The sequence below is a fragment of the Phyllobates terribilis genome, unplaced genomic scaffold, assembly GCF_046119375.1.
Source record: "Phyllobates terribilis strain yellow unplaced genomic scaffold, ASM4611937v1 Scaffold_1__5_contigs__length_1240528914, whole genome shotgun sequence".
NCBI lineage: Eukaryota > Metazoa > Chordata > Amphibia > Anura > Dendrobatidae > Phyllobates > Phyllobates terribilis.
Genome location: NW_027362761.1, coordinates 1,003,525,713 through 1,003,541,835, shown reverse-complemented (window position 1 = coordinate 1,003,541,835; position 16,123 = coordinate 1,003,525,713).

Genomic DNA, 16,123 nt, shown 5'->3' with positions numbered 1-16,123 from the left:
CACAACAGTCAGGAGACACTACTGTTTTTCTTTACGGAAAAAACTACCAAAAGCTGAATAATAGAGATTTTTTACCGTGGGATGGCAAAACCACAGTTATTGTTTACCTGGGTATACCACACTTTTTTAAATAGAGATATTTGCTGCTGAACAGTGAGCGACACACTCAAACTGCTTTTTTTTAAGATACCAAATGCCCAAAACTGGATAGTACAACGATTTGACCAGTGGAACTGCGAAACCACACTGGGATGTCGGGCCTACACAAGACTATTTTCAACAGATATATTTTTGTGTCAAAACAGTCAGGAGACACTACTGTTTTTCTTTACGGAAAAAACTACCAAAAGCTGAATAATAGAGATTTTTTACCGTGGGATGGCAAAACCACAGTTATTGTTTACTGGGGTATACCACACTTTTTTTAAATAGAGATATTTGCGGCTGAACAGTGAGCGACACACTCAAACTGCTTTTTTTTTAGATACCAAAGGCCCAAAACTGGATAGTACAGCGATTTGACCAATGGAACTGCGAAACCACACTGGGATGTCGGGCCTACACAAGACTATTTTCAACAGATATATTTTTGTGTCACAACAGTCAGGAGACACTACTGTTTTTCTTTACGGAAAAAACTACCAAAAGCTGAATAATAGAGATTTTTTACCGTGGGATGGCAAAACCACAGTTATTGTTTACTGGGGTATACCACACTTTTTTAAATAGAGATATTTGCAGCTGAACAGTGAGCGACACACTCAAACTGCTTTTTTTTTAGATTCCAATGGCCCAAAACTGGATAGTACAGCGATTTGACCAGTGGAACTGCGAAACCACACTGGGATGTCGGGCCTACACAAGACTATTTTCAACAGATATATTTTTGTGTCACAACAGTCAGGAGACACTACTGTTTTTCTTTACGGAAAAAACTTCCAAAAGCTGAATAATAGAGATTTTTTACCGTGGGATGGCAAAACCACAGTTATTGTTTTCTGGGATATACCACACTTTTTTAAATAGAGATATTTGCGGCTGAACAGTGAGCGACACACTCAAACTGCTTTTTTTTTAGATACCAAAGGCCCAAAACTGGATAGTACAGCGATTTGACCCGTGGAACTGCGAAACCACACTGGGATGTCGGGCCTACACAAGACTATTTTCAACAGATATATTTTTGTGTCACAACAGTCAGGAGACACTACTGTTTTTCTTTACGGAAAAAACTACCAAAAGCTGAATAATAGAGATTTTTTACCGTGGGATGGCAAAACCACAGTTATTGTTTACCTGGGTATACCACACTTTTTTAAATAGAGATATTTGCTGCTGAACAGTGAGCGACACACTCAAACTGCTTTTTTTTAAGATACCAAATGCCCAAAACTGGATAGTACAACGATTTGACCGGTGGAACTGCGAAACCACACTGGGATGTCGGGCCTACACAAGACTATTTTCAACAGATATATTTTTGTGTCACAACAGTCAGGAGACACTACTGTTTTTCTTTACGGAAAAAACTACCAAAAGCTGAATAATAGAGATTTTTTACCGTGGGATGGCAAAACCACAGTTATTGTTTACTGGGGTACACCACAATTTTTTAAATAGAGATATTTGCGGCTGAACAGTGAGCGACACACTCAAACTGCTTTTTTTTTAGATACCAAAGGCCCAAAACTTGATTAGTACAGCGATTTGACCAGTGGAACTGCGAAACCACACTGGGATGTCGGGCCTACACAAGACTATTTTCAACAGATATATTTTTGTGTCACAACAGTCAGGAGACACTACTGTTTTTCTTTACGGAAAAAGCTACCAAAAGCTGAATAATAGAGATTTTTTACCGTGGGATGGCAAAACCACAGTTATTGTTTACTGGGGTATACCACACTTTTTTTAAATAGAGATATTTGCGGCTGAACAGTGAGCGACACACTCAAACTGCTTTTTTTTTAGATACCAAAGGCCCAAAACTGGATAGTACAGCGATTTGACCAATGGAACTGCGAAACCACACTGGGATGTCGGGCCTACACAAGACTATTTTCAACAGATATATTTTTGTGTCACAACAGTCAGGAGACACTACTGTTTTTCTTTACGGAAAAAACTACCAAAAGCTGAATAATAGAGATTTTTTACCGTGGGATGGCAAAACCACAGTTATTGTTTACTGGGGTATACCACACTTTTTTAAATAGAGATATTTGCGGCTGAACAGTGAGCGACACACTCAAACTGCTTTTTTTTTAGATTCCAATGGCCCAAAACTGGATAGTACAGCGATTTGACCAGTGGAACTGCGAAACCACACTGGGATGTCGGGCCTACACAAGACTATTTTCAACAGATATATTTTTGTGTCACAACAGTCAGGAGACACTACTGTTTTTCTTTATGGAAAAAACTACCAAAAGCTGAATAATAGAGATTTTTTACCGTGGGATTGCAAAACCACAGTTATTGGTTACTGGGGTATACCACACTTTTTTAAATAGAGATATTTGCGGCTGAACAGTGAGCGACACACTCAAACAGCTTTTTTTTAGATACCAAAGGCCCAAAACTTTATAGTACAGCGATTTGACCCATGGAACTGCGAAACCACACTGGGATGTCGGGCCTACACAAGACTATTTTCAACAGATATATTTTTGTGTCACAACAGTCAGGAGACACTACTGTTTTTCTTTACGGAAAAAACTACCAAAAGCTGAATAATAGAGATTTTTTACCGTGGGATGGCAAAACCACAGTTATTGTTTTCTGGGATATACCACACTTTTTTAAATAGAGATATTTGCGGCTGAACAGTGAGCGACACACTCAAACTGCTTTTTTTTTTAGATACCAAAGGCCCAAAACTGGATAGTACAGCGATTTGACCCGTGGAACTGCGAAACCACACTGGGATGTCGGGCCTACACAAGACTATTTTCAACAGATATATTTTTGTGTCACAACAGTCAGGAGACACTACTGTTTTTCTTTACGGAAAAAACTACCAAAAGCTGAATAATAGAGATTTTTTACCGTGGGATGGCAAAACCACAGTTATTGTTTACCTGGGTATACCACACTTTTTTAAATAGAGATATTTGCTGCTGAACAGTGAGCGACACACTCAAACTGCTTTTTTTTAAGATACCAAATGCCCAAAACTGGATAGTACAACGATTTGACCGGTGGAACTGCGAAACCACACTGGGATGTCGGGCCTACACAAGACTATTTTCAACAGATATATTTTTGTGTCACAACAGTCAGGAGACACTACTGTTTTTCTTTACGGAAAAAACTACCAAAAGCTGAATAATAGAGATTTTTTACCGTGGGATGGCAAAACCACAGTTATTGTTTACTGGGGTACACCACAATTTTTTAAATAGAGATATTTGCGGCTGAACAGTGAGCGACACACTCAAACTGCTTTTTTTTTAGATACCAAAGGCCCAAAACTTGATTAGTACAGCGATTTGACCAGTGGAACTGCGAAACCACACTGGGATGTCGGGCCTACACAAGACTATTTTCAACAGATATATTTTTGTGTCACAACAGTCAGGAGACACTACTGTTTTTCTTTACGGAAAAAGCTACCAAAAGCTGAATAATAGAGATTTTTTACCGTGGGATGGCAAAACCACAGTTATTGTTTACTGGGGTATACCACACTTTTTTTAAATAGAGATATTTGCGGCTGAACAGTGAGCGACACACTCAAACTGCTTTTTTTTTAGATACCAAAGGCCCAAAACTGGATAGTACAGCGATTTGACCAATGGAACTGCGAAACCACACTGGGATGTCGGGCCTACACAAGACTATTTTCAACAGATATATTTTTGTGTCACAACAGTCAGGAGACACTACTGTTTTTCTTTACGGAAAAAACTACCAAAAGCTGAATAATAGAGATTTTTTACCGTGGGATGGCAAAACCACAGTTATTGTTTACTGGGGTATACCACACTTTTTTAAATAGAGATATTTGCGGCTGAACAGTGAGCGACACACTCAAACTGCTTTTTTTTTAGATTCCAATGGCCCAAAACTGGATAGTACAGCGATTTGACCAGTGGAACTGCGAAACCACACTGGGATGTCGGGCCTACACAAGACTATTTTCAACAGATATATTTTTGTGTCACAACAGTCAGGAGACACTACTGTTTTTCTTTATGGAAAAAACTACCAAAAGCTGAATAATAGAGATTTTTTACCGTGGGATTGCAAAACCACAGTTATTGGTTACTGGGGTATACCACACTTTTTTAAATAGAGATATTTGCGGCTGAACAGTGAGCGACACACTCAAACAGCTTTTTTTTAGATACCAAAGGCCCAAAACTTTATAGTACAGCGATTTGACCCATGGAACTGCGAAACCACACTGGGATGTCGGGCCTACACAAGACTATTTTCAACAGATATATTTTTGTGTCACAACAGTCAGGAGACACTACTGTTTTTCTTTACGGAAAAAACTACCAAAAGCTGAATAATAGAGATTTTTTACCGTGGGATGGCAAAACCACAGTTATTGTTTTCTGGGATATACCACACTTTTTTAAATAGAGATATTTGCGGCTGAACAGTGAGCGACACACTCAAACTGCTTTTTTTTTAGATACCAAAGGCCCAAAACTGGATAGTACAGCGATTTGACCCGTGGAACTGCGAAACCACACTGGGATGTCAGGCCTACACAAGACTATTTTCAACAGATAAATTTTTGTGTCACAACAGTCAGGAGACACTACTGTTTTTCTTTATGGAAAAAACTACCAAAAGCTGAATAATAGAGATTTTTTACCGTGGGATGGCAAAACCACAGTTATTGTTTACCTGGGTATACCACACTTTTTTAAATAGAGATATTTGCTGCTGAACAGTGAGCGACACACTCAAACTGCTTTTTTTTAAGATACCAAATGCCCAAAACTGGATAGTACAACGATTTGACCGGTGGAACTGCGAAACCACACTGGGATGTCGGGCCTACACAAGACTATTTTCAACAGATATATTTTTGTGTCACAACAGTCAGGAGACACTACTGTTTTTCGTTACGGAAAAAACTACCAAAAGCTGAATAATAGAGATTTTTTACCGTGGGATGGCAAAACCACAGTTATTGTTTACCTGGGTATACCACACTTTTTTAAATAGAGATATTTGCTGCTGAACAGTGAGCGACACACTCAAACTGCTTTTTTTTAAGATACCAAATGCCCAAAACTGGATAGTACAACGATTTGACCGGTGGAACTGCGAAACCACACTGGGATGTCGGGCCTACACAAGACTATTTTCAACAGATATATTTTTGTGTCACAACAGTCAGGAGACACTACTGTTTTTCTTTACGGAAAAAACTACCAAAAGCTGAATAATAGAGATTTTTTACCGTGGGATGGCAAAACCACAGTTATTGTTTACTGGGGTACACCACAATTTTTTAAATAGAGATATTTGCGGCTGAACAGTGAGCGACACACTCAAACTGCTTTTTTTTTACATACCAAAGGCCCAAAACTTGATTAGTACAGCGATTTGACCAGTGGAACTGCGAAACCACACTGGGATGTCGGGCCTACACAAGACTATTTTCAACAGATATATTTTTGTGTCACAACAGTCAGGAGACACTACTGTTTTTCTTTACGGAAAAAGCTACCAAAAGCTGAATAATAGAGATTTTTTACCGTGGGATGGCAAAACCACAGTTATTGTTTACTGGGGTATACCACACTCTTTAAATAGAGATATTTGCGGCTGAACAGTGAGCAACACACTCAAACTGCTTTTTTTTTAGATACCAAAGGCCCAAAACTGGATAGTACAGCGATTTGACCAATGGAACTGCGAAACCACACTGGGATGTCGGGCCTACACAAGACTATTTTCAACAGATATATTTTTGTGTCACAACAGTCAGGAGACACTACTGTTTTTCTTTACGGAAAAAACTACCAAAAGCTGAATAATAGAGATTTTTTACCGTGGGATGGCAAAACCACAGTTATTGTTTACCTGGGTATACCACACTTTTTTAAATAGAGATATTTGCTGCTGAACAGTGAGCGACACACTCAAACTGCTTTTTTTTAAGATACCAAATGCCCAAAACTGGATAGTACAACGATTTGACCGGTGGAACTGCGAAACCACACTGGGATGTCGGGCCTACACAAGACTATTTTCAACAGATATATTTTTGTGTCACAACAGTCAGGAGACACTACTGTTTTTCTTTACGGAAAGAACTACCAAAAGCTGAATAATAGAGATTTTTTACCGTGGGATGGCAAAACCACAGTTATTGTTTACTGGGGTATACCACACTTTTTTTAAATAGAGATATTTGCGGCTGAACAGTGAGCGACACACTCAAACTGCTTTTTTTTTAGATACCAAAGGCCCAAAACTGGATAGTACAGCGATTTGACCAATGGAACTGCGAAACCACACTGGGATGTCGGGCCTACACAAGACTATTTTCAACAGATATATTTTTGTGTCACAACAATCAGGAGACACTACTGTTTTTCTTTACGGAAAAAACTACCAAAAGCTGAATAATAGAGATTTTTTACCGTGGGATGGCAAAACCACAGTTATTGTTTACTGGGGTATACCACACTTTTTTAAATAGAGATATTTGCGGCTGAACAGTGAGCGACACACTCAAACTGCTTTTTTTTTTAGATTCCAATGGCCCAAAACTGGATAGTACAGCGATTTGACCAGTGGAACTGCGAAACCACACTGGGATGTCGGGCCTACACAAGACTATTTTCAACAGATATATTTTTGTGTCACAACAGTCAGGAGACACTACTGTTTTTCTTTACGGAAAAAACTACCAAAAGCTGAATAATAGAGATTTTTTACCGTGGGATTGCAAAACCACAGTTATTGGTTACTGGGGTATACCACACTTTTTTAAATAGAGATATTTGCGGCTGAACAGTGAGCGACACACTCAAACTGCTTTTTTTTAGATACCAAAGGCCCAAAACTTTATAGTACAGCGATTTGACCCATGGAACTGCGAAACCACACTGGGATGTCGGGCCTACACAAGACTATTTTCAACAGATATATTTTTGTGTCACAACAGTCAGGAGACACTACTGTTTTTCTTTACGGAAAAAACTACCAAAAGCTGAATAATAGAGATTTTTTACCGTGGGATGGCAAAACCACAGTTATTGTTTTCTGGGATATACCACACTTTTTTAAATAGAGATATTTGCGGCTGAACAGTGAGCGACACACTCAAACTGCTTTTTTTTTAGACACCAAAGGCCCAAAACTGGATAGTACAGCGATTTGACCCGTGGAACTGCGAAACCACACTGGGATGTCGGGCCTACACAAGACTATTTTCAACAGATATATTTTTGTGTCACAACAGTCAGGAGACACTACTGTTTTTCTTTACGGAAAAAACTACCAAAAGCTGAATAATAGAGATTTTTTACCGTGGGATGGCAAAACCACAGTTATTGTTTACCTGGGTATACCACACTTTTTTAAATAGAGATATTTGCTGCTGAACAGTGAGCGACACACTCAAACTGCTTTTTTTTAAGATACCAAATGCCCAAAACTGGATAGTACAACGATTTGACCGGTGGAACTGCAAAACCACACTGGGATGTCGGGCCTACACAAGACTATTTTCAACAGATATATTTTTGTGTCACAACAGTCAGGAGACACTACTGTTTTTCTTTACGGAAAAAACTACCAAAAGCTGAATAATAGAGATTTTTTACCGTGGGATGGCAAAACCACAGTTATTGTTTACTGGGGTACACCACAATTTTTTAAATAGAGATATTTGCGGCTGAACAGTGAGCGACACACTCAAACTGCTTTTTTTTTAGATACCAAAGGCCCAAAACTTGATTAGTACAGCGATTTGACCAGTGGAACTGCGAAACCACACTGGGATGTCGGGCCTACACAAGACTATTTTCAACAGATATATTTTTGTGTCACAACAGTCAGGAGACACTACTGTTTTTCTTTACGGAAAAAGCTACCAAAAGCTGAATAATAGAGATTTTTTACCGTGGGATGGCAAAACCACAGTTATTGTTTACTGGGGTATACCACACTCTTTAAATAGAGATATTTGCGGCTGAACAGTGAGCAACACACTCAAACTGCTTTTTTTTTAGATACCAAAGGCCCAAAACTGGATAGTACAGCGATTTGACCAATGGAACTGCGAAACCACACGGGGATGTCGGGCCTACACAAGACTATTTTCAACAGATATATTTTTGTGTCACAACAGTCAGGAGACACTACTGTTTTTCTTTACGGAAAAAACTACCAAAAGCTGAATAATAGAGATTTTTTACCGTGGGATGGCAAAACCACAGTTATTGTTTACCTGGGTATACCACACTTTTTTAAATAGAGATATTTGCTGCTGAACAGTGAGCGACACACTCAAACTGCTTTTTTTTAAGATACCAAATGCCCAAAACTGGATAGTACAACGATTTGACCGGTGGAACTGCGAAACCACACTGGGATGTCGGGCCTACACAAGACTATTTTCAACAGATATATTTTTGTGTCACAACAGTCAGGAGACACTACTGTTTTTCTTTACGGAAAAAACTACCAAAAGCTGAATAATAGAGATTTTTTACCGTGGGATTGCAAAACCACAGTTATTGGTTACTGGGGTATACCACACTTTTTTAAATAGAGATATTTGCGGCTGAACAGTGAGCGACACACTCAAACTGCTTTTTTTTAGATACCAAAGGCCCAAAACTTGATAGTACAGCGATTTGACCCATGGAACTGCGAAACCACACTGGGATGTCGGGCCTACACAAGACTATTTTCAACAGATATATTTTTGTGTCACAACAGTCAGGAGACACTACTGTTTTTCTTTACGGAAAAAACTACCAAAAGCTGAATAATAGAGATTTTTTACCGTGGGATGGCAAAACCACAGTTATTGTTTACTGGGGTATACCACACTTTTTTAAATAGAGATATTTGCAGCTGAACAGTGAGCGACACACTCAAACTGCTTTTTTTTTAGATACCAAAGGCCCAAAACTGGATAGTACAGCGATTTGACCCGTGGAACTGCGAAACCACACTGGGATGTCGGGCCTACACAAGACTATTTTCAACAGATATATTTTTGTGTCACAACAGTCAGGAGACACTACTGTTTTTCTTTACGGAAAAAACTACCAAAAGCTGAATAATAGAGATTTTTTACCGTGGGATGGCAAAACCACAGTTATTGTTTACTGGGGTATACCACACTTTTTTAAATAGAGATATTTGCAGCTGAACAGTGAGCGACACACTCAAACTGCTTTTTTTTTAGATACCAAAGGCCCAAAACTGGATAGTACAGCGATTTGACCCGTGGAACTGCGAAACCACACTGGGATGTCGGGCCTACACAAGACTATTTTCAACAGATATATTTTTGTGTCACAACAGTCAGGAGACACTACTGTTTTTCTTTACGGAAAAAACTACCAAAAGCTGAATAATAGAGATTTTTTACCGTGGGATGGCAAAACCACAGTTATTGTTTACCTGGGTATACCACACTTTTTTAAATAGAGATATTTGCTGCTGAACAGTGAGCGACACACTCAAACTGCTTTTTTTTAAGATACCAAATGCCCAAAACTGGATAGTACAACGATTTGACCGGTGGAACTGCGAAACCACACTGGGATGTCGGGCCTACACAAGACTATTTTCAACAGATATATTTTTGTGTCACAACAGTCAGGAGACACTACTGTTTTTCTATACGGAAAGAACTACCAAAAGCTGAATAATAGAGATTTTTTACCGTGGGATTGCAAAACCACAGTTATTGTTTACTGGGGTATACCACACTTTTTTTAAATAGAGATATTTGCGGCTGAACAGTGAGCGACACACTCAAACTGCTTTTTTTTCAGTTTCCAAAGGCCCAAAACTTGATTAGTACAGCGATTTGACCAGTGGAACTGCGAAACCACACTGGGATGTCGGGCCTACACAAGACTATTTTCAAGAGATATATTTTTGTGTCACAACAGTCAGGAGACACTACTGTTTTTCTTTACGGAAAAAACTACCAAAAGCTGAATAATAGAGATTTTTTACCGTGGGATTGCAAAACCACAGTTATTGTTTACTGGGGTATACCACACTTTTTTAAATAGAGATATTTGCGGCTGAACAGTGAGCGACACACTCAAACTGCTTTTTTTTTAGATACCAAAGGCCCAAAACTGGATAGTACAGCGATTTGACCCGTGGAACTGCGAAACCACACTCGGATGTTGGGCCTACACAAGACTATTTTCAACAGATATATTTTTGTGTCACAACAGTCAGGAGACACTATTGTTTTTCTTTACGGAAAAAACTACCAAAAGCTGAATAATAGAGATTTTTTACCGTGGGATGGCAAAACCACAGTTATTGTTTACCTGGGTATACCACACTTTTTTAAATAGAGATATTTGCTGCTGAACAGTGAGCGACACACTCAAACTGCTTTTTTTTAAGATACCAAATGCCCAAAACTGGATAGTACAACGATTTGACCGGTGGAACTGCGAAACCACACTGGGATGTCGGGCCTACACAAGACTATTTTCAACAGATATATTTTTGTGTCACAACAGTCAGGAGACACTACTGTTTTTCTTTACGGAAAAAACTACCAAAAGCTGAATAATAGAGATTTTTTACCGTGGGATGGCAAAACCACAGTTATTGTTTACTGGGGTACGCCACAATTTTTTAAATAGAGATATTTGCGGCTGAACAGTGAGCGACACACTCAAACTGCATTTTTTTTAGATACCAAAGGCCCAAAACTGGATAGTACAACGATTTGACCCGTGGAACTGCAAAACCACACTGGGATGTCGGGCCTACACAAGACTATTTCAACAGATATATTTTTGTGTCACAACAGTCAGGAGACACTACTGTTTTTCTTTACGGAAAAAACTACCAAAAGCTGAATAATAGAGATTTTTTACCGTGGAATGGCAAAACCACAGTTATTGTTTACTGGGTATACCACACTTTTTTTAAATAGAGATATTTGCGGCTGAACAGTGAGCGACACACTCAAACTGCTTTTTTTTCAGATTCCAAAGGCCCAAAACTTGATTAGTACAGCGATTTGACCAGTGGAACTGCGAAACCACACTGGGATGTCGGGCCTACACAAGACTATTTTCAACAGATATATTTTTGTGTCACAACAGTCAGGAGACACTACTGTTTTTCTTTACGGAAAAAACTACCAAAAGCTGAATAATAGAGATTTTTTACCGTGGGATGGCAAAACCACAGTTATTGTTTACTGGGGTATACCACACTTTTTTAAATAGAGATATTTGCGGCTGAACAGTGAGCGACACACTCAAACTGCTTTTTTTTTAGATTCCAAAGGCCCAAAACTGGATAGTACAGCGATTTGACCAGTGGAACTGCGAAACCACACTGGGATGTCGGGCCTACACAAGACTATTTTCAACAGATATATTTTTGTGTCACAACAGTCAGGAGACACTACTGTTTTTCTTTACGGAAAAAGCTACCAAAAGCTGAATAATAGAGATTTTTTACCGTGGGATGGCAAAACCACAGTTATTGTTTACTGGGGTATACCACACTCTTTAAATAGAGATATTTGCGGCTGAACAGTGAGCGACACACTCAAACTGCTTTTTTTTTAGATACCAAAGGCCCAAAACTGGATAGTACAGCGATTTGACCAATGGAACTGCGAAACCACACTGGGATGTCGGGCCTACACAAGACTATTTTCAACAGATATATTTTTGTGTCACAACAGTCAGGAGACACTACTATTTTTCTCTACGGAAAAAACTACCAAAAGCTGAATAATAGAGATTTTTTACCGTGGGATGGCAAAACCACAGTTATTGTTTACTGGGGTATACCACACTTTTTTAAATAGAGATATTTGCGGCTGAACAGTGAGCGACACACTCAAACTGCTTTTTTTTTAGATTCCAATGGCCCAAAACTGGATAGTACAGCGATTTGACCAGTGGAACTGCGAAACCACACTGGGATGTCGGGCCTACACAAGACTATTTTCAACAGATATATTTTTGTGTCACAACAGTTAGGAGACACTACTGTTTTTCTTTACGGAAAAAACTACCAAAAGCTGAATAATAGAGATTTTTTACCGTGGGATTGCAAAACCACAGTTATTGTTTACTGGGGTATACCACACTTTTTTAAATAGAGATATTTGCGGCTGAACAGTGAGCGACACACTCAAACTGCTTTTTTTTAGATACCAAAGGCCCAAAACTTGATAGTACAGCGATTTGACCCATGGAACTGCGAAACCACACTGGGATGTCGGGCCTACACAAGACTATTTTCAACAGATATATTTTTGTGTCACAACAGTCAGGAGACACTACTGTTTTTCTTTACGGAAAAAACTACCAAAAGCTGAATAATAGAGATTTTTTACCATGGGATGGCAAAACCACAGTTATTGTTTACTGGGGTATACCACACTTTTTTAAATAGAGATATTTGCGGCTGAACAGTGAGCGACACACTCAAACTGCTTTTTTTTTAGATACCAAAGGCCCAAAACTGGATAGTACAGCGATTTGACCCGTGGAACTGCAAAACCACACTGGGATGTCGGGCCTACACAAGACTATTTTCAACAGATATATTTTTGTGTCACAACAGTCAGGAGACACTACTGTTTTTCTTTACGGAAAAAACTACCAAAAGCTGAATAATAGAGATTTTTTACCGTGGGATGGCAAAACCACAGTTATTGTTTACCTGGGTATACCACACTTTTTTAAATAGAGATATTTGCTGCTGAACAGTGAGCGACACACTCAAACTGCTTTTTTTTAAGATACCAAATGCCCAAAACTGGATAGTACAACGATTTGACCGGTGGAACTGCGAAACCACACTGGGATGTCGGGCCTACACAAGACTATTTTCAACAGATATATTTTTGTGTCACAACAGTCAGGAGACACTACTGTTTTTCTTTACGGAAAGAACTACCAAAAGCTGAATAATAGAGATTTTTTACCGTGGGATGGCAAAACCACAGTTATTGTTTACTGGGGTATACCACAATTTTTTTAAATAGAGATATTTGCGGCTGAACAGTGAGCGACACACTCAAACTGCTTTTTTTTTAGATACCAAAGGCCCAAAACTGGATAGTACAGCGATTTGACCAATGGAACTGCGAAACCACACTGGGATGTCGGGCCTACACAAGACTATTTTCAACAGATATATTTTTGTGTCACAACAGTCAGGAGACACTACTGTTTTTCTTTACGGAAAAAACTACCAAAAGCTGAATAATAGAGATTTTTTACCGTGGGATTGCAAAACCACAGTTATTGGTTACTGGGGTATACCACACTTTTTTAAATAGAGATATTTGCGGCTGAACAGTGAGCGACACACTCAAACTGCTTTTTTTTAGATACCAAAGGCCCAAAACTTGATAGTACAGCGATTTGACCCATGGAACTGCGAAACCACACTGGGATGTCGGGCCTACACAAGACTATTTTCAACAGATATATTTTTGTGTCACAACAGTCAGGAGACACTACTGTTTTTCTTTACGGAAAAAACTACCAAAAGCTGAATAATAGAGATTTTTTACCGTGGGATGGCAAAACCACAGTTATTGTTTACTGGGGTATACCACACTTTTTTAAATAGAGATATTTGCGGCTGAACAGTGAGCGACACACTCAAACTGCTTTTTTTTTAGATACCAAAGGCCCAAAACTGGATAGTACAGCGATTTGACCCGTGGAACTGCGAAACCACACTGGGATGTCGGGCCTACACAAGACTATTTTCAACAGATATGTAACGGGTCTGGGAGGCGGAACCTCTGAGCTACTATACAAGGGGGCGGTCCTTGTAAGGGAGCGGGTGGCAATCAGGGATGACGAGCAGGCAGTCACAGCAGGTGACCGGGACAGTCTCTGAGTGGACGGGCTGGAGGTCACGGCAAGTGACCGGGGCAGTCTCTGGAAGAACGGGCAGGAGATCACGGCAAGTGACCGGGGCAGTCTCTGGATGAACGGGCAGGGAGTTACGGCAAGTGACCGGGGCAGTCTCTGGATGAACGGGCAGGGAGTTACGGCAAGTGACCGGGGCAGTCTCTGGGTAAAGGGTAGGTACGACCTGTGATGGCAGAGCCTCCGGGTAGGCTAGCAGGCAGATGGTAGATGTGTGCTCCCAGGTGAGCAAGCGAGAGTCTCTGGAATGGTAGGTGGTCACAGCACGTGACGGCGAAGCCTCCAGGTAGGCTAGCAGGCAGGTAACAGGTGGGCACTCCCAGGTGAGCGGGCAGGAGTCTCTGGAAAGGCAGATGGTCACAGCACGTGACGGCAGAGCCTCCAGGTAGGCTAGCAGGCAGGTAACAGGTGTGCGCTCCCAGGTGAGCGGGCAGGAGTCTCTGGAAAGGCAGATGGTCACTGCACGTGACGGCGGAGCCTCCAGGTAGGCTAGCAGGCAGGTAACAGGTGTGCGCTCCCAGGTGAGCGGGCAGGAGTCTCTGGAAAGGCAGATGGTCACTGCACGTGACGGCGGAGCCTCCAGGTAGGCTAGCAGGCAGGTAACAGGTGTGCGCTCCCAGGTGAGCGGGCAAGCTGGTCCATAGACAGACTGACAGGAGTTGGAAGGCAGACCATCGGACCTCAGGCTAGCAGGCAGGTGACTGGATATCAGGCAGGACAAAGGCAGCAAGCTGGCAGGAATTTGGCAGGTAACTGGCAGGTAACTGGCAACGGGACCTGAGGGCTGAAGCACAGGTGAGACACAGGTGCAAACAACATTGCTCGGGCACCTCCATTTTGGAGGAGGTGCCCTTTATATGGGAGGTCCTCCGGCAATTGGCCGGGGACTCCTTAGGACGGCGCGCGCGGTCCCTTTAAGAGAGGGGGAGCTCGCGCGCCCTAAGCACACTGCCGGGGAAGGAGCGCGCGCCGGAAGCAGCGGGGAGAGCAGCGCTGGAGGACGCCGCGCCAGGAGCGGGGAGGTGAGAGGGACGGCGTCTCTGCCTAGAACGGGGCAGAGACGCCGATGCTACAGTACCCCCCCCTTTAGGCCCCCTCTTTTTTAGGCCAGAAAGAAATTTTTCAAGGAGAAGCGGGGCGTTGATGTTCTCCCTGGGTTCCCAAGTTCTCTCCTCAGGACCAAACCCCTTCCAATCTACCAGAAAAAAGGTTTTTCCTCTTACCCTCTTGGAGGCCAGAATACTCTCTACCTCAAAGATGTCATCAGCGGAAACCGGAGCAGGAGGGCACCTGGATTTTTGGAAAAAGAGTTAAAGACAACGGGTTTGAGGAGAGATACGTGGAAGGAGTTGGGGATCCGTAGGGTGGCCGGGAGTTTTAATTTGTAGGCCACAGGGTTAATTTGCCTGAGGACTTCGAAGGGGCCGATGAATCGAGGACCCAACTTGTAGTAGGGTATTTTGAGCCGCACATGTTTGGATGAGAGCCAAACCTTGTCTCCCGGACGGAATTGGGGCGGATCCAGACGTCTCTTATCAGCATATCTCTTCATCCGCTCAGAGGAGAGAAGAAGAGCGGACCTGGTGCTCTCCCAAATAGTAGAAAATTCGCTGACAAGAGACTCCGCAGCAGGGTTGTCCACAGAAACGGAGACAGGAAGTGGAATCCGGGGATGTTGGCCACCAACTCTAAAGAACGGGGATTTGGAAGAGGACTTGCTCTCATGGTTGTTATAAGAGAACTCGGCCCACGGTAGAAGATCCACCCAGTCCGAGTGGTGAGCATCCACGAAGTGCCGGAGGTAGCTGGACAAGATCTGATTGATCCGCTCCACTTGACCATTGGACTGAGGGTGGTAAGCGGAGGAGAAATCCAGGGTAATGTCCAGCAGCTTACAAGTGGCTCTCCAGAAACGAGAGGTGAACTGAACCCCACGATCCGACACGATGTGGAGGGGCAGACCATGGAGATGGAAGATGTGGCGGATAAAGTCTTTAGCCAACTCGGGTGCAGAC